This window comes from Chiloscyllium punctatum, chromosome 22 (assembly GCF_047496795.1).
Source record: "Chiloscyllium punctatum isolate Juve2018m chromosome 22, sChiPun1.3, whole genome shotgun sequence".
Lineage (NCBI taxonomy): Eukaryota > Metazoa > Chordata > Chondrichthyes > Orectolobiformes > Hemiscylliidae > Chiloscyllium > Chiloscyllium punctatum.
In genome coordinates, this window is record NC_092760.1 from 36,364,537 (window position 1) to 36,383,164 (window position 18,628).

General features: G+C 40.8%; 1 non-coding gene and 1 pseudogene across 1 annotated transcript; both read right to left on the reverse strand.

The window, feature by feature from the left end:
* Positions 1–10,737: 10,737 nt before the first annotated feature.
* On the reverse strand, positions 10,738–10,901 carry LOC140493893 (U2 spliceosomal RNA; annotated as a pseudogene).
* Positions 10,902–11,008, reverse strand: LOC140493899 (U6 spliceosomal RNA). The gene has a single exon (XR_011963784.1). It is a non-coding gene; the product is annotated as a U6 spliceosomal RNA (small nuclear RNA).
* Positions 11,009–18,628: the final 7,620 nt, after the last annotated feature.

Below are 18,628 nucleotides of genomic sequence, written 5' to 3' on the forward strand. Positions count from 1 at the left end.
GAAAGAAGCTATTCTTGAATGAGTTGGTCGGTGGTTTCAAAATTTTGTCCCTTCTGCCCACTGGCAGAGGGTGGAAAAGAGTATAACGGGATGGGAGGTGTCTTTGATTATGTTGGCTGCTTTCATGAGGTGGTGGGGCGTCTAGACAGAGTCAATGGATGGAAAGCTGATTTGTGTCTCGGACTGGGCTGTATTCACAACTCTGTTATTTCTTGCAATCTTGGGTTGAACACACTAAGCTCTGATGCATCTGGATTGGATGCTTTCTATGTTGCATCTATAAAAATTGCTAAGAAAACCATGGAGGAGGAAAACATTTGTCCACAAAATCCACCTGTCCAAAAACAAAATTCTGTGAGAATGTAAATGGCACATAAATTACAGTGTGGTTTAAAGAAATGAGGCAAATAAAGAAAGAGCACACCAAGATTATTAATGTCACAAATGTCAGCAGTTTAATTATAAAATGATGCATAATAAATGGTGAATTTTAAAATTCTACTGTGCTACATGAGTGGTATTTAGATTTTTTTAACATAAGAAGTTAAACTGTGCCTCAAAATACAGACTTGTTCAAGATGTCAGTTCTCAGTTGTCTGGTAGGACATTGCTCTCTGAGTCAGAAGATTGTGATTTCAGTACCAATCTGGAGTTTCCAGAATTTGATCCTTTCTGACAGCATGTGCTGAGGGACTGCTGCAATGTTGCATATGCCATCTTTCTGATACGACATTAAAATAGACTCATAATTATCATTGCTGATCACCCAAACACTTCACAATATTATTTCAATGAGTGAGCTCTTTGAGGGTTCAGCCAATATTTATTCTGCAATCAGCAACAGCAAAGACCAATTGGTCATTCTCTCAATGCTATGGGGCTGCATGCATTACCTACTTTATAGTAGTGGATACACTTCACAAATAATTCATTGATTGTGATGTGATTTGATTTATTATTGTCACATGTACCTAGGTATAGTGAAAAATTTTGTTTTGTGTGCAGTACAGGCAGATCATACCATACAAAGTGCAAAAGAATAATAGAACAGAATGAGGATTATAATGTTACGGCTGCAAAGAAGGTGCACAGACAGTGAGGTCAACATTAAATTTGAAATTTGATAGGTCCATTCAGAAGTCTAATAACAGCTGGGAAGAAGCTGTTCTTGAATCTGTTGGTATGTGTGTTTAAGCTTTTGTATCTTGTGCCGGATGGAAGAGGTTGGAAGCGGGGGTGGGAGAGGTCTTTGATTATGTTGGCTGCTTTCCCAAGGCAACGGGATGTATAGACAGAGTCAATGGATGGAAGTTCTGAGGAAGGATCACCAACCCAAAATGTTAACTCTGATCTCTCTCCACAGATGCTGCCAGACCTGCTGAGCTTTTTCAGCAATTGCTGATTTTGTTGTTGTCGTTGTTGATGTCAATGGATAGAAGGTTGGCTGGCCTGATGGACTGGACTGCGTTCACAACTCTCTGTAGTTTCTTACGGTCTTGCCAGAGTAGTTGCCATACCAAGCCATGGTGCATCAAGATTGAAAGGTTTCTCTGGTGCATCTATAAAAGAGTCTTTACGGCCATGCCGAATTTCCTTCGGCTGAGGAAGTAGAGGCATTGTTTCTTGACTGTCACATCAACGTGAGTGAACCATGGCAGATTGTTGCTGATGATTATTCCTGGGAACTTGACTCAGTTGACCACCTCCACCTCAGCACCATTGATGTCGATAAGACTGTGCCCTCCACCTTACTTCCAGAAACCACTGACCAGCTCTTTCATTCTTCTGACATTGAGAGAGAAATTGTTTTCTTTACACCAGCCACAAGCACTCTATCTCTATTCTGAAGTGGAGGTGCTGGTGTTGCATTGAGGTTTACTTAGAAGCACTAGCTTTCCGAGCGCCGCTCCTTCATCAGGTAGCTAGCTCGCTCTGGAAGCTTGTATCTCCCTATAAACCTGTTGGACTATAACTTGGTGTTGTGTGATTTTTAACTCTCTTCTGAAGAACTTTAGATGCCTCGATGCCATGAAAGATGCCAATCGAATGCAAGCTTTTTTTTTACATGGGTTCAGTTTCATTAAAGTTTAGAAAGCACAGAGGCAGGTTAAAAGCGATGAGGCGTCCGGAAACCTTTGCTGTGTACACAACTTGCAGTGTGCTAAACAAACTATGGATCCCAACGTGAGCGCTTGGAAAATTAATCTGTGAACCAAATATACAGGAAGGAACCAGAGTTATTACCGTTAAGTGATTGCTCCATTGATAAATCGACAATGTAATCTGTAGTAATTGAAGCCGGTCTGCCAATGATGCGTTACATAAACCTCTCGAAGTTGAACTATGACTGTTACTCGCGTGTACTCCTCGGCCACATATGAATCTTTACCTCGGGTTTATAACACATTACATACAGTGACAGAAATTGGCGGACGATAAACTGCTGGCCCTCGTTGAAGGTTTGAGCAGAAAAAGTAGTGCTGTACCTAATTTTCCCTCTGATTCCGAAACAACGAATGTAATTGCTTGATTTCAGCGTTAATAATTACAGTGTCACAGTCTGCAGACAAGCCGAGTTTGCTCTGTTACTGTATACTTGCCGCCCCTTAAAAAAGACTGCATCACAAAGAGCCAGAGACACGTTTTAATAACAGGCAATTATACCTCAATGAATTAAACTGCTGCTCTCCATCCCCCACTCACAGCAGACACTGGCGCTCCCTGGGTTCTTCTGATCAGCCAAATCAAATATACAGCAAGAGATTTTGCTCGAAACGTCGATTTTCTTGCTCCTGGGATGCTGCCTGACTTGCTGCGCTTTTCCTGCGCCACACTTTTTGACTCTGATCTCCAGCATCTGCAGTCCTCACCTTCTCCCCTGATCAGCTGAACCACTCAGCTGTACCACAAACATGCAAGAGACCACTCTACCCCCCACACTCCCCCCCCCCCCCCCCGCCCCCAAGAGCGGGGACGCTACCGATCTGAAATAAGGAGACAAGGGGTCTAGCTGACAGACCTGCTGAGTTTCTCCAGCACTTTCTGTTTTCGTAAATAACTGAAATGCTGGTTCCCTGACAGGGCTTGGCACGCTCTTTGGAGCTGCGGTTCCCTGATGTCGCTTTTGAGAGAGCCGGGTCCGGCCGGGTTCAAATCCCACTCCAGCGATTTGAGTGGGGACACCGCAGTGCAGTGCCGGTGGGGTGCAGCACTGTCAGAAAGTCGAGTGCCATCTTTCAGATGAGAGGTTAAACCGAGGTCTCCTCATGAGAAGGTGTGATTTCACCCGGGGTCCTGCTCAATATTTCTCCCTCAACGAATTCTCCTGCTGGCTCTCTGTGGGACCTTGCTGAGTTCGAAGTGCTCCTCGCTACAATTCAACAGTGGCGAATTATTCTCCATACAAACCGCAAGATGCTGCAAGTCAGAAATTGCTGGAAAAACTCAGCAGGTCGCTCTGATTTCTCTCCACGGAACGCTGCCAGACCTGTTGAGCTTTTCCAGCAATTTTGTTTCTAATTCTTCTTCAATGGTTTTGTAAGATTTCGTATTCCTCATCAGAAACAGCGACTTGCAATCAGTGTCTCTAAGACTGGGCTCCACCTGGTCTCTCCATCTTTATTGTACGCACAGAACTCTCAGGTTACACGTGGTCCGTTCTGCCTCTCCTGGTTTTGGAAACGTTTTCTGACGGGGTGGTCTACTGGAGCTAGCCGAACGACGACAGCTCCGAGAAAGTCTCATTCTGATGAAGGGCTTTTGCCCGAACCGTCGATTTGGAAGCTCCTCGGATGCTGCCTGAACTGCTGTGCTCTTCCAGCACCACTAATCCAGAATCTGGTTTCCAGCATCTGCAGTCATTGTTTTTACCTCTGGCTCCCGAGGCGAACAGCACTTTCAGTTCTGACGGGAGCACCCGAGATAGACTCTCAACCCTTTACTTTTGATGTCTCTCTCTCTCTCACTCACTCACACACTAACGTGACCACAAACCGGGCCAATTCGGGGCCGTGAAATTACGATCAAAACAGGGGGGAAAAAGCATTGACAGCTAAGCCATAAATAAGAGGTTAACTTTCTAACTGTTCAATATCAAATACCCTCGCCGATCTATTGCATTGACTGTGACGGTAATATTTCAGTGTCAAGTCCAAGACTTCTACACATATTTCATACTGATGTCAGTAGGGATAAATGTCGTAATTATAGATTGTTTTAACAGAATCACTTCACTAATCGTTTCACGTTTCTTTAACATAATGTGTAGAAAATATTACCCACTCGCTTATATCGCTTTCTACATTTAGAAGTTTGATTAAGCCAACTGTTAAACGATAATGTACTGGTGTGTAATGTATTGTCCGTTTTATCAGCAACCTTGAACATTTGGTCAAACTGTTAAGACATAGAGTTCCTTTACCGAAGTTTACTGAAACAACAGGCTTTGAATAGTGGAGTGAGGAACGTGAAGTCTCAATACAAACTCCTCGCAGCAAGAATTGCCTGTTTACAGAGAACAGTTAAGAACATTCCAATCAATGAGCCCCAATATACCGGGAGCAGCACACACACCAGGCTGTGTCAGCGCCGACCTACAGACAGCGAACAAAGCCGGCAGGAACTCTTCCTGTCCGCATCGATTCAGCCCTACTTAAGTGTAATTTTCTCTCCATAAAGAACCGTTTTGAAACAGTAGTGTTTAACAGCACTATTAATGAAGGAAAATGGGAGACAAAAGGGCGTTCAGACTGTGGAGGAACCGACCACCCTGCATGAGTCAGAGTGTCCATGCACAAAAAGATAACAAGTATTTGCACACAGATCGCCCCTAAGCACCCTCAGCAATTTGTCAGTTTTGACAAATTACATGTATAGTACAGCAATAAGGTACGATTTGGAGCGATTACTCATTCACTCTGAGCTTCAGATCAAAGAGGCAACAGCTGTATTTTGACAGACCTTCTAGCGATGGTCGTAATTGTACATCAAAATCTCGATAGAAACGCAATGATGTGCTTTCTCTCGCACACACACACACTAATGGGGCTTCTATATTTATAGCCAATTTGGTGAAATAGACGAAGTAAAACGTAGGCAATCAGGCTACACATCACCCCTTTTCCACTTGAAAGATTGTCAACGTTGAATTCCTCCTGAACCAACTTTCAACTTCACCTCCTTCTTGGAGAGAGAGAGAGAGAGAGCTGCATATTCTGTGTTCCTAGAATTGGGCATAATACCCGAGAAGAGACAAATCCGTCTTTTATCGAGAACCATTAAGCTTTACAGAACCGTCCTTCGGGACCGTGGAGGCTGCTCTCTGACGAGAGAGAGAGAGAGACGACTGATGGTGGTTTAACCTGAGGGTCTTAGGCTAGTGGAGAGGTTGAGGAGAGTAGTAATGCCAGCCAGTTCAAGATTAGAACCCACGCAGTTGGCACCATTCTGCATTGTAATCCAGCTGTCCAGCCAACTAGGCAATTGTTATTGACATGCAAGCCCCAATTGTGACCAATGCAAGTTGGTTAGCTTTAGCAGCATTTAACAGCAGAGCTTATTGTTTTAGTGTAAATTATACAAAGACACTTTTTTTGCTCCACTGCAAAAGGCAGCAGATTGTGATTTTAGTTCGCGATGGGCAGGAAACCCTCTAGTTTCTCTTGATGAGCAAGATTTCAAATTGATTCCTTATTTGTACTTTAACAAGACCTGGGTTTTAGTAACAGAAAAGTACGTTGTTGGAGGAAAATGACGTTTCTTCAGGTTACACATGAAAATCAGTTTATAGTCTGTCTTCGGACAGATCTCTTTGCAAGACCTGGAGAGTATTAGCTGATGTGGTGTTGGAACTATGTGTCTTGATGACTTAGATGTAAATGTGCAGGGCACAATGTCAAGGTTTGGAAACTGCCCACTTTAATTGTTTCAACGCTTTGAGCTGCAATAGTGATTGCATGTTGAATCTAGCTACAGGTTAAATGCGGATTTAACTGTTATTGCCCATCCCCCAATCACACCTGCACTTTGTTTTCAAAGCCACACTGAATCTGCATCCCAATCTTGGAATTCTTTGGATATCATTTGACGATGTCATAAGGCACAACTGCTGTTTGCAAGTGGTTGCTTTCTGCTGAGAATGAGGTAGTCAAATCTCTCATTAACCTTGTTCTTAAGTCTCACCCTTAAGTTTCCCTGATACTTCACAGGTGCAATATTACATTCGCCGTAATTTTTTTCCTCTCTGTAGCTGTCCCTATTTATATTAAAAAAAAACATACTTAGGGATTAAAAATGAAAGATGTCTACAATTACTTTAGGGTTCTTCAGTCATTCTAACACCAGAAGGAACAGCTCCAGCCTGTCCAGCCTCAGAAGTAATTTCTTCATTCCAGGTACAAATCTAATAACTGTCTCTAATTAATTTACCTCCATCCTTAAATAAGGAGCCCAAAACTACATATTTAAGATATGCTCTCACTAATGTTCTGTATAAAGGAAACAGAACATTCTTATTTTTGTGATCAATTCCTTTTGTAATAAAGGATTGAATGCAATCAGCCTTCTTAATTATTCAATGTACCTTTATACGTAAGAATAGGCATATCATAGGGATACCTAGATCACGTGCACCTTGGAATTCTGCAGTCATTCACCATTTAACCAAGTCTCTGCCTTTTCTGCTAAAGTGAACAATTTCATATTTCCTCATATTAAATGCCATCTGCCAGATTTTTTTTCCTGTTCACTGAAGGCAACCTATTGCAACCTCTGCAACATCACCACCCATGTTTCAGTTCATTTGCTCCTGAAACCCTCACTTATGACTTTGTTATCTCTTAACCTGATTGGTTAAATGAACTCCACCTTCTATCTCTCATGAATCTGAGATCGTCCAAAGCTCTGTATCCTTACTCACCCATTCACTCATCACCTGTGTTCTCAATGATCCACAGTGGCTTCCCATTTCCAACTGTGGGTTCAAATTCTAGTTGTCATATTCAAGTACCCCCATGACCTCAAGATCATAAAATGATTACAGCACTGATGGAGGCCATTCAGTCTGTAATGTTTGCACTATCACCAATAAGGACAATTCAAGCTGTGTCATTCCCCTGATCTCTATCTGTAACCCTGCATATTCTTTCTTTTCAGATTACAACCCAATTCACTCTGGACTGTCTTGATTGAACATAATGCCATTGTACTTTCAGGTATACATTCCAATCCTACCTACTGACTGTGTAAATAGATTTTTCCTCATGTTGCCACAGTTTGTTTTCTTAATTACCTTAAATCTGTACTTTATGTACTTGATCATTTCACCAGTGGGATGATTTTTTTCTCTTTCTACTTTGTCTGGATCTCTCATGATGTTAAAAAACTCTTTCAAATTTCTCAAATTTCCTCTTCTATGAAGAAACCTGCTCCAACATCAACAACTTATCAAGGTAACTGAAATTTCTCAATCCTGGGATAATCCAACAACTAACAAATCAGATCAAAACCTATACCAATTGGAGTGCAGCATCTTCTTGCAGGCAATCTGAGACAAGCAATAAATGCTGGCCCATGCAGTGATACTCATAATAGTGAAAGAATAAATAAAACTTCTGCCACATCCAGTCATGAACGGTGCTGAACAGTTAAACAACTAACAGAAAAGAAGGCTCCACAGATGTCACCAGCCTCGATGATGAGACAGCTAGCATATTAGTACAAACCATAAGGCTGAAATGCTTGGATAATCCATTTTGGCCTCCTCCTGTGGTCCCCAGCATTTCAGATGCCAGTTTTCAACCACATTGATTCACTCAGTGACAGCAAGAAATACTTACAGGCACAGGATTCCACAAAGTCGATGGACCTTATGACATTTTGGCAAGAAGTCTGAAGATTTGTGCTCCAAAACTAGCCATGTCCTCAGACAGCTGTTCAGATCCACTATGAGGCTGACATCTACCTGACAGTGTGAACAACATGTCCTGGGCAAGACAAATTCAACCTGGGTCAATTACCACTTTCTCAGTGCATTCTCAATAGTCAGTATGGTGGTGGATGAGGTCATTGTTAGTGCTATACTTGCCAAGGAATAACCTTCTGACTGATGCTGAGTTGGTATCTCATCAGGTTCTCTCAGGGCCACATTATCCAAATATTTACAAAAGAACTGTACACGGTAAGTGAGGTGATGTCTTTGACATAAAAACTGTATTTAGTGGAGTATCAAGGAGCCTGAGTAAATCTGGAATGAACAGGAATCAGGGGAAAAACTCTTCACTGGTTAGTGTCGTTTCTGCTACAAAAGAACATGATTATGCCTGTTGGAGGTCAGCCATCTCAACTCCAGGTAATTTCCACAGGAGGTCCTCAGGGTAATGTCCTCAAACTAACCATTTTCAGCTGCATCATGAATGTTATTCCCAACATCGGAACGTCAAAAGTTGGGCTGTTCAATGAATGTTGCATAAAGTTCAGCGCTACAGGTACAGAAGTAGCCCCTGTTCGAATGCTGTAATGATATCCTGAATGATCTCCAGACTTTAGCTTTTAATGCAGCAAAGTATACTTTATGCCACACATTGTCAGACAAAGACCATCTCTACCAAGAGAGAATCTAACCATCGCTCCTTGAGGTTCAATGTCATTAACATCGCTGAACCTCCCACTATCAACATCCTAAGGTTTACCATTAAGCAGCAATGGAGTGGAACAATCGCATAAATACTAGAGCAAAGACAGCAGGTCATAGGCTCGGAATCCTGTGTTGCATATCTTGTATTCTGACTCCCCAGTGCCTTCCAAAATGCAGTTCAGGAATATGATGGAATGCTGTCCACCTTGTCCAGATGAGAGCAACTCCAACAATATTCATGAAGCTTAAATCCATCTGGAACAAACTAGCTCACTTATTTGACACCCTATCCATTAGATTTAATATTTACTTTCTTCACCATTAACACGCAGCAGCTGCTGCAGTAAAATGTACAAGATACATTGCAGTAATTCCCCCTCCAACAGTACGTTCTAAACCTGTGACCATCTAGAAGGAGAAGAGCAGCAGATGCTTATGAACACCACCATCTGGAAGTTACCCTTCAAGTGACAGATTGTCCTTGCTTGGAACGAGATGTTTGCTTCACTCTTGAACCTGCTTCCTAGCAGCACTATGAGTATGTTCACACCTTATGAACTCAACAGTTCAAGCAGCAGCTCCTCACTATCTGCTCCAGTGCAATTACTTGCAACGTCACCAACTCGAGTATGTTCTTTTGAAGTTCTACACTACTTACTGCACACCATTTCCAAGTTTCACTTCATCCAAAAGTTTTGGGGTTATATCTGGTACACCAACGTCTAAGTCATCAATACATATCAGAAAGGCCAACGGTCCCTCACCAATGCCTGAGGATTGTGCCACCCATGCAATTACAAACTTTCATCCAGTCTGAAAACAACCAGAAACCATTGCTCTCAGTTTCATGTCACTCAGCCAGTTTCATCTTAAGTTTGCTACTGTCTCTTTTATTCCATGTTTTGTGTGCAAGTGTGTACTGTATCAAATGCATTCTAGGAATCCATGTATATCATGTTAAACTCATTATTCTGTTAACATATGAACATACATAAAAGGAGCTGGAGTAGACCATTCAAACACTTGAACTGCTCTGATATTTGAGATGATTTAATGTTAATTTCAAATTCACATTTCTACCTATCCTTGAAGACCTTTTGTCACCATGCTTATCAAGAATCTGTTCACTTCTACATTAAAATATTCAATATCTCTGCTTCCTCCACCTTTTCAGTAACAAAGTTCCAAGGATGCTCAAAACTTTCAGAGAAAATAAATACATTATATCTGTTAATGCATTAAAATAACTAAAGTGAGTCAGTTAAACATAATTTGCCATTAACAATTTTGTGCTAACCTTCCTTAATTAACCCATACTTGTCCAAGTGACAATTTTGTTTCAAATTATCATTTCGGGATGCTACCCTACCACTGAGCTTAAACTGACTGACCTGTGTTGCTGGGCTTCTCTTTACATTTTCGTTTTGAACAGAAGTGTAACATTTTCAATTCCCCATTTCTTTGCCGCCATTCAAGTGTACCGAAGATTAGAGAATTATGACCGTCGTCTCCACATTTTCTAATCTCACTTGCTTCAGTATTCTTGGATACAAGCCTTCTGATTTTGGTGCTGTATCAACTTTAAGTAAAAACAGCCTATTCCAAACCTCCTCCTTATCTGTTTTAAACTCCAAGAGCTAGAGTGAGCTGAGGAGAAACTTCTTTACTCAGAGAGCTGTTTGGATTTGGAATGCATGCCAGGGAGAATGGTGAAGGTGGATTGCACAGAAGGCTTCAAGACAAAGCTGGAAAGGGCTGGAGAATGGGACTACCAGGTTAGCTGCTATGGCCTCCTTCTGTACTGTAAAATTCTACAATTCTATAAATGTTGAACTATCTTCTCTTTCACCACAACATAGGAAGCATCGGAATATGGATAGGTTGGTGGAATTAACAGACACATAGCAGATAGTTTATTTGTTTCCCTTGGTAAATGCAGATATAAAATATATATTTAATACCTCAGTCTTACCCCTTAACTCTATGAGTACATCACTCTTTTGGTCCCTAATAAGCCCCACCCCTCACTTAATCACCTTTTCACTATTTATATGTCTATAGAAGACTTTTAGTTTCCTTTTATAGCTGTTTTTAACTTTGCGAACATTGAATACACTGTTCCCTGAGACACTGCAATACCAGGTCAATGCATAGAGTGGTCCATCTTCCTGCCCCAAAAGTGAATTTAATATATGGAACCCAGATAAGGGACATATCCGATATTAAACTGACAACTACCATGTTGTGAGCCAAAAGATCGAGAAGTGATATAAAAAAGGAATGTTTCAAAAACTTGCCTGTCATCTTTGCACAGGGACCATGCTGTTCTGTTCTTTATTGTTCCAAGTTTAGTGTATGTGCTCACTTCGACAGCACATAAACTAAAATTTGAATGACACAGAGAAGATTAGCATGGATTCCCTCTTATATTTGCAGCTAGTTTCTCTCTTCTCTCTTGTTCCTCTTATACAAGGTAGGACTGATAAATTAAACTGCATTCATTTCAGTGCAAGAGGCCTAACAGGTAAGGCAGATGAACTCAGGGCATGGTTGGGAGCATGGGACTGGGAGATCAGCGCAATTACAGAGAAGTGACTCAGGGATGGACAGATCGGGCAGCTTAATGTTCCCACTAGATGCTATAGAAGGATTGAAAGGGGAGCAAGAGAGGATGGGAGAGGTGTTTTTGATTCGGGATAACCTGATGGCTGTACTTAGGGAGGATATTCCTGGGAATATGTCCAGGGAAGTTATTTGGGTGGAACTGAGAAATAACAAAGAGATGATTACCTGATTAGGATTATACTATTGACCTCCCCAATAATCAGTGGGAAATTGAGAAACAAATTTGTAAGGAGATCTCAATTATGTGTAAGAGTAATGGGGTGGTAATGGTAGGGGATGTTGACTTTGCAAACATAGACTGGGACTGTCATGTTGTTAAGGGCTTGGTTGGAAAATAATTCGTTAAGTGTGTATAAGAAAATTTTCTGATTCAGTTTGTGGATATATCTACTAGAGAAGGAGCAAAACTTGACCTACTCTTGGGAGATATGGGAGATATGGTTAGTAAGTTTGCAGATGATACTAAAATTGAAAGTGTAGTGGACAATGAAGGAGGTTACCCCAGAGTACAATGGGACCTTGATGAAATGGGCCAATGGACTGAGGAGTGGTAGATGGAGTTTAATTTAGATAAATGTGAGTTACTGCATTTTGGAAAGGCAAATCAGGACAGGACTTATACACTTAATAGTAAGGTCCTGGGGAGTGTTGCTGAACAAAGAAACTTCGCAGCACCGGTTCATTGTTCCTTGGAAGTCTCAGATAGATAGGATAGTGAAGAGGGCATTTGGTATGCATACTATTCCTGCAGAAGATGACGTTTCTCCTGCTTGATGTCTTCATCTCCCTCCTCAGGAGACTGCTCCTGCTCTCCCAAATCATCAGCCTCCATCATAGAGTCGTACAGCACTGAAACAGACCTTTTGGTCCGGCTCACCCACCTTGATCAGACATCTCAATCTGACTTAGTCCCATTTGCCATCAGTAGGCCCAGATCCCTGTAAACCCTTCCTATGCATATTACCATCCAAGTGCCTTTTAAATTTTGTGATTTTACCTGCCTCCACCACATATTCCCCTCTTTGTCTCCTCCAGTTGTTCAGGGCACAGAATACAAGAATTGTATGGCAATTTCTGCCATACAGTCTGTACTGTAAACCCCTCACCCACCCCCACCCCCACCCCGGCCAACTCCAAGGCTGAACCAAGCTTCAGGCACTCATCTTCAGGCCTACCCTCTGATCCAACATGGTGCTGGCCGAAGCATGGTTGCATTTATTTCTCGTTTGGCCTCATGTGGTGGTTATGCAATGGCATCATCAGCTGCTTTTGCTGAGTTAATGTCTCCCAAGAACCACCCATGTGAGACATCTGTCTCCTCAATTGCAGTAGGAAGATGAGCATTTTCAATGATTTAGGCAACTCCCAGGTACCTTCTGAGGTGTGTTACTGATGATCATCTGTGACCTTCACACTGTTGGACTGGATCCCTTCCTGTCAATGAACTCTGCTGCATTATAATAGGATATTTTCAGCACATCCTGTGTAAAATCCAAACCTGCCCTGCATCTGGGGAAGACAGCTCTGTTGCTAAAACCCACTGCCCAGATTGCAGCACTGACCTCAGGGGGAAATGAGATAAAATGGCGTGATCGGGCACAAATAGCATCAGTAACGGCCTTGATACATTTGTGGGTAGATCCCACACAGCTCTCGAATTGCCTGAAAGTTTAACGTAGCTGTCACCTTAACAGTCACTCCATCATGTCGCAGGTTCCAGTCCAGCAGTTGACCTGGTACTGTGACAGTGTCCCAGCATGTCTTTAGCTTGTGCTGGCACTGTGCTTTCTGGAGTAAAGATGAAAGACTCTAGTCTTCCTGTATATCTCACACTTTCTGTAAGGATCATTAACAGGTGGCTCAGCAACTGCTGGATGTTGCTAATATTCCTCGGCTTGCCGGTACATCTGTTCCTCCACCATTTCTCTGTGCTTTTGTTGTGTCACAATAATACTTCCATAACCCACCCTTTTTCAGGATCTATCAGCCATGCTTGCACTGAACCTGGGTGGGAGCAGAATAAGCTGAGTATGTCCTTTTTTATTGTGAGCAGTCAGCATTCAGTTCACTCAAAAATGATGGGTTAACATTTTCCTCCATCTCGTGAGCCCTCCAGCAGCAGAGCTGTGGTATGCCAATACATGAGGTTGGACATTATTCTGATGAATGAAGGCAATGCCAAGTTATGTGACAAAGAGACAGCAGGCAATTGGAAGTCTTCATGAGTCCTGAGATTTTGGTCTTCCAGCCTCAAATTACCCAAGAAAAACATTGATGCAAATAACAGCATGTTGTAGAACACTTATAGTTCACTGTGATAGAAGTCAATTCCGTGGTCCTGTTCAGCCTAAGAAAATTTGCATTATCTTTGTGAATTGTGATCCTCAAGTGCCACTTTCAATATCATCTGTGGTTACCTCTTTACAGAGAAGATTGTGATGAAGGCCTAAAGACCAATAATATGACCAAGATTGCTCATGGCCAGGATTTGCAGCCCATGCAATTGGACACTGCTTGTATTTCACATGCATAATGCTATAAATGCAAATGACATTAATCTATACTATGCAAATGTATTATTGATGCAATTGCCCCTTGAAGAGTCTCCCATCACTCAGAAGTAGAACCTGTAGCGTTGGGACAGAAAAGAAACTGATTCTGCCCATCCACTGGATAGAGATAGAGACTAGAAACCAAGAATTTCTAACATGAAAGTCAGACCAGTTGCTCAGGGACTCCCATTCATCACTTATTCTTCTAAGCACAAGCCATTTGCCATTTGCAATTTGCAGTTTGCATTGAGGAATTGTGTGAGCATAGCAGGAAACAGAAGTTCCACTTGGTACAATGAGCCACTGGCCCAGCCTGGTCATCAAGGCTAACCGTAAGCCCCATCTTTCCTTCTATCGGTCACTCCATGGACAGCACATCACAACTGATCCTCCACATGTTCCCCATACACCATTTTGAATTGCAACTGCAACTCATATTCTTATCTCCTTAGCCTGTCCTTACAGTTTTGGCCTGTCCATCATCACGATGCACGCTTGCTCCTATAGTATCCAATATCCTGCCAGGTCCTATCGTCTTCCCTTCAATTCAAATGTCAAATTTTCCCCTTCACCATCTTTGTCTCCACTGCATCTCAGGTTGCTGTCTCCAATATACAGCACTGAATGCCCCCACTTCCCTATACAGCAGTGTCCTCTGATAACAACCTTGACCTCCATTCTGCTCACTCTTAGGACTGACTGTGGCCTCTTGGTCAACAACTTGGTTCCATTTGATGACTGGTGTCACTGTCCATGGCGCTCATCCTAAGATGTTGGCACTGGGGTTTCAAGATAGAGGCTTGGAGGAGCAAATAATGGACAGGAGCCATTGGGCAACTGCCCTGACTTTCTTGTTAGGAATTCTTGGTATCAAGTCTCTACTCGATGGATGAGTGAAAAGGAAACTTAGTGAGGCAAAACTAATCAATAATGTGATGCTAATATTTTTCAGGAGAAAAGCTTGGAAGAAAATAAAAATGCAGCAATTTTAAAGCATTTCAACGATCTTTAAATGTTTGAAATATTTATTTCTACAAAAATAGGAGATTGTTCTGAAACACTGAAGCATTAATTTATAGTATTAAAGAAAATCATTGAAAAGGCAAGTATGAAGATAGAAGTTAAATATTCTTGCTTAGCAAAGCTTATTAATAATAAAGCATTATTTCTAATTCAGTATCCAGTAATTAAAGAAAATAATTGCAACATTTAAAATAACATGCTGAAGAACACAATATTTAACACAATTGAAGTGATTGCACAATTTAAAACACCGATCAAAGAAATCAGCTACATCTACAAAATAATACAAATAATCCTGTGAAAGCTTTAAGTAAATAATTTAAATAAAAGAAACAACAACAGTTAAATACAACAATGCAGAAATATATCATTCCTCCAAGAAAATTTAAAATCACAAATCCTTCAGTGAGTGAGTTAAATTGGAATATAGGGAAGAGATAATTCATGTGATACAGAATTGCTTCAGTAGTCTAGAAAAAGCCCAAAGGTGGATATTTGAGAACATTTCTTTATTCTGTGAGTTGTCATATGGAAAAATAATTACAGGATTGTGATGACATTTGACCCAGAACCAAAGCAATAAAGAACGTTTATAATTTCATTAAAATTGAAATCTGTAATAATTTAAAATGTTTAAAATTGACTGACAAGAGTTTGTATCAATTGTAAAAGAATCAATTGCAACCTTCTTGAGTAAGAAGAAATACTGGTTCATACGATCTGGTGACCCTTGACCTGGAGGCAATTTCAATAGGGAGGAATGTAATATAAGGGAGACATATGACCGGGCACAGGGAAGACAGACAAATAAGGTACTGCTGTAATTATCAAAGAAGAGCTGCAGCAGAAAGGAGAGCAGAGAGGCACATTTATAAGATATTGTGCATGTATTACCCAGTATTACAGTACACGTTGTCAATTGGACAGTTTTACTGCTGCCACTTCAGTTTTGCCAGTGCTGACCACTTACATCCAAGGGGTCAGATAAATAAGCCTCTAAATTAACTGTAGTCAAATGCTGTACACTAAAGAATAGAATCCCATTTGCTCCATTAAAGCAGTTAAGTTCAGATGAGCTGTATGACAGGTAGTTTGTGGAGATAGAGAAGGATTGACAGTGTCCCAGCAGCCTTTACATGGGCCAAGAACTCAGTGTGCCACAGAAGCAGAAAAACTCAAGTCTCTGCAAATGAATGGGAAGTCTCTAAGGGAATAGACCAAACTTCTGCAAATGGTACTTAACCCAGGTAGACGGATAAATTTTACTTATGGTTACATATTCTGTTCCTAAAAATCAATAAATTTTATGATATAAAGAGATCGAGTGAACACAGATGAATGAAACACACAATACATGCAAAATATGTACTTAAAAATACTCTTGAAAAAATAATAATTTGATGATTAGGAACACAAGCATGCTCTAGTTCAATGCTCATTATATTGGCAAATTCAAACCCTATAAATCCAAATGCTCCCACCCTGACTATGTGGCCTTGTAAACATTTCTGATTCAACTGATTGTACCAAGTACAACTCCATACAAAGAGAAGTAATTAGAATCAAACTTCAGCTGATGAGCTGGATTCGTTACTTATCAGTCTTTTTTTCCTTTGTGCAGTGAGGATCAAATTAATTCCCGACTTCTGTATTTTATCAATAATTTTCCACATGTCCCCAGCCTCCCGATACTTTCCCCGATTCTGTCAAACTGATTTGCAGACTTATCCTTACCCCTTTAAGAATATCTCCTGTATTCTGATGTCTGTGTAATCCTTTTGATGTTCATTCCCAAAACTTCATACACTTCAAAGAAAGTAAGTTCTTCAATCTTACTGCTGATGTTAGATTACTTTGGACATTCTACCTTTCCTTACTTTCCTCAACTAGTCACCACTCTGCTCCCTAGTTGTATCTCAGTGGGATGACAACCATTTCAAATTCTGTCTAGAAACATCTCGAGAGCCCAGGTATGTTAATTACCACCAAACTATATTCAAGGTTCAAATTGTGAGCTGAAGTAATTTAAATTGAAGACACTTCCTAAAAACGTGTCCATCTAACATTGACAATTGTGAATCAACAAAATTTCTAACACATTAAACCAGGACCAGCCTCTTCTGTGTTGTGCTCTCTGCTTAAAGTTGTTACTCTAATTCATTCTTTCTCAAAGCCTCAAAACAATGTACTTATCTGTTTCAGTTTGATCCTCAAGCATGCAGACTTACAAATACTAGTCTTTTGATTGATGAATCTTCTTTCCTATTATTTTCCATATAATTTGTATATCCATTCCCAGTTCTTTACAGATGCACAAATGATCTTGATCCTTAATGCCCAAAAAACTACCCTGTTCCCATTGGTTGAAAGGTTATCGACAGAGCTAAAGTAATTGGCTAAAGAAATAACTGTGACATGAACAAAATGGTTTATATGGATATAGATTAGATTAGATTACTTACAGTGTGGAAACAGGCTCTTTGGCCCAACAAGTCCACACCGACCCTCCGCAGAGCAACCCACCCAGACCCATTCCCCTTCACCTAACACTATGGGAAATTTAGCATAGCCAACTCACCTAACGTGGGAGGAAACCAGAGCACTCGGAGGAAACCCACGCAGACACGGGGAGAATGTGCAAACTCCACACAGACAGTCGCCCAAGGTGGGAATTGAACCCATGTCTCTGGCGCTGTGAGACAGCAGTGTTTAGTGCAGCAAGTGGTTGGGAGCTGGAATTAGCTGCCTGAGAGTATGGCAGAGGTATGTTGAATTCAAGAGGAAATTAGTAGAGGTAGGTTCAATTCACTTTTGGACTGGTCCAATTATCAACATTTTCTGATTAAAATAATAGACAATTTATATTTTATTTTGGTTTAATCAATTCCACTGAATGCAAGAAAGACACTTAAAATGGCCAATCATATGTTGCTAAGATTTAAAAAGCCCATCCTCCACTTGTTATTTGCTAAATAATCTGTAACTAACATTTCAAAAGTAAGTACTACAAAGAATGCTATTTAGACTCTTAACAATGGTTAATTTGTTGTTGACAGGAAGAAAGCAGTAAATTTCACTAGAAATGTACAATTTTGATAAACAGAATGAGCCACATGCAAACATTAATGGGTAGTAGGTAGCTTTGTTGGAGAATTGTTCTAAGTGAATTCTGGAAACAAAATCATAGGTTTGCAGCAATTACACTGTGTTGTCATGTACCTCTACAAAGTTATTCTGCTCTAGCAGGAACAGTAATCTCTTTGATTCTGTTATGCTGCAGTTCTCCAACTACTGGAGTGAACATGCTTTGGGCAACTACAATATTTTAAACAAATTACATGATAATTCTGAGCACAAAAGAGAAATTCTTGCAATAGCTGCTCACTGCCATTTCTCTCTAGATTTAATGTATTATGACTAATCATGTAGCATAGAAATATGGAACATTTTCCTCGCTATAGTAGTGCAGGCTGTTGCAAAGTGCTTCAGAATAGATGTTGCATTTTCAAAGAAAAAGAGAGAAGTCAAATGTCATAGTATTTGTGAAGAGTGTAGCCAATGATGAAGAAACAGTGTGAAATAAATCATTTTATTTCCACTAAGACTAGTTATATAACTTATCACTGAATCACACAATGGTTAGAGCACAGGAGGCAGCTACTTAGTCTGATGTGTCTGTTTTGGGGAGCTATTCACCCCCTGCCATGCCAAGCCTTTGCCATGTAGCCTTTCACTTACTGTCCCTTCAGAGAGCAATCCCATTTCCTCTTGAATGCTTGAATTGAATGCACTCTGC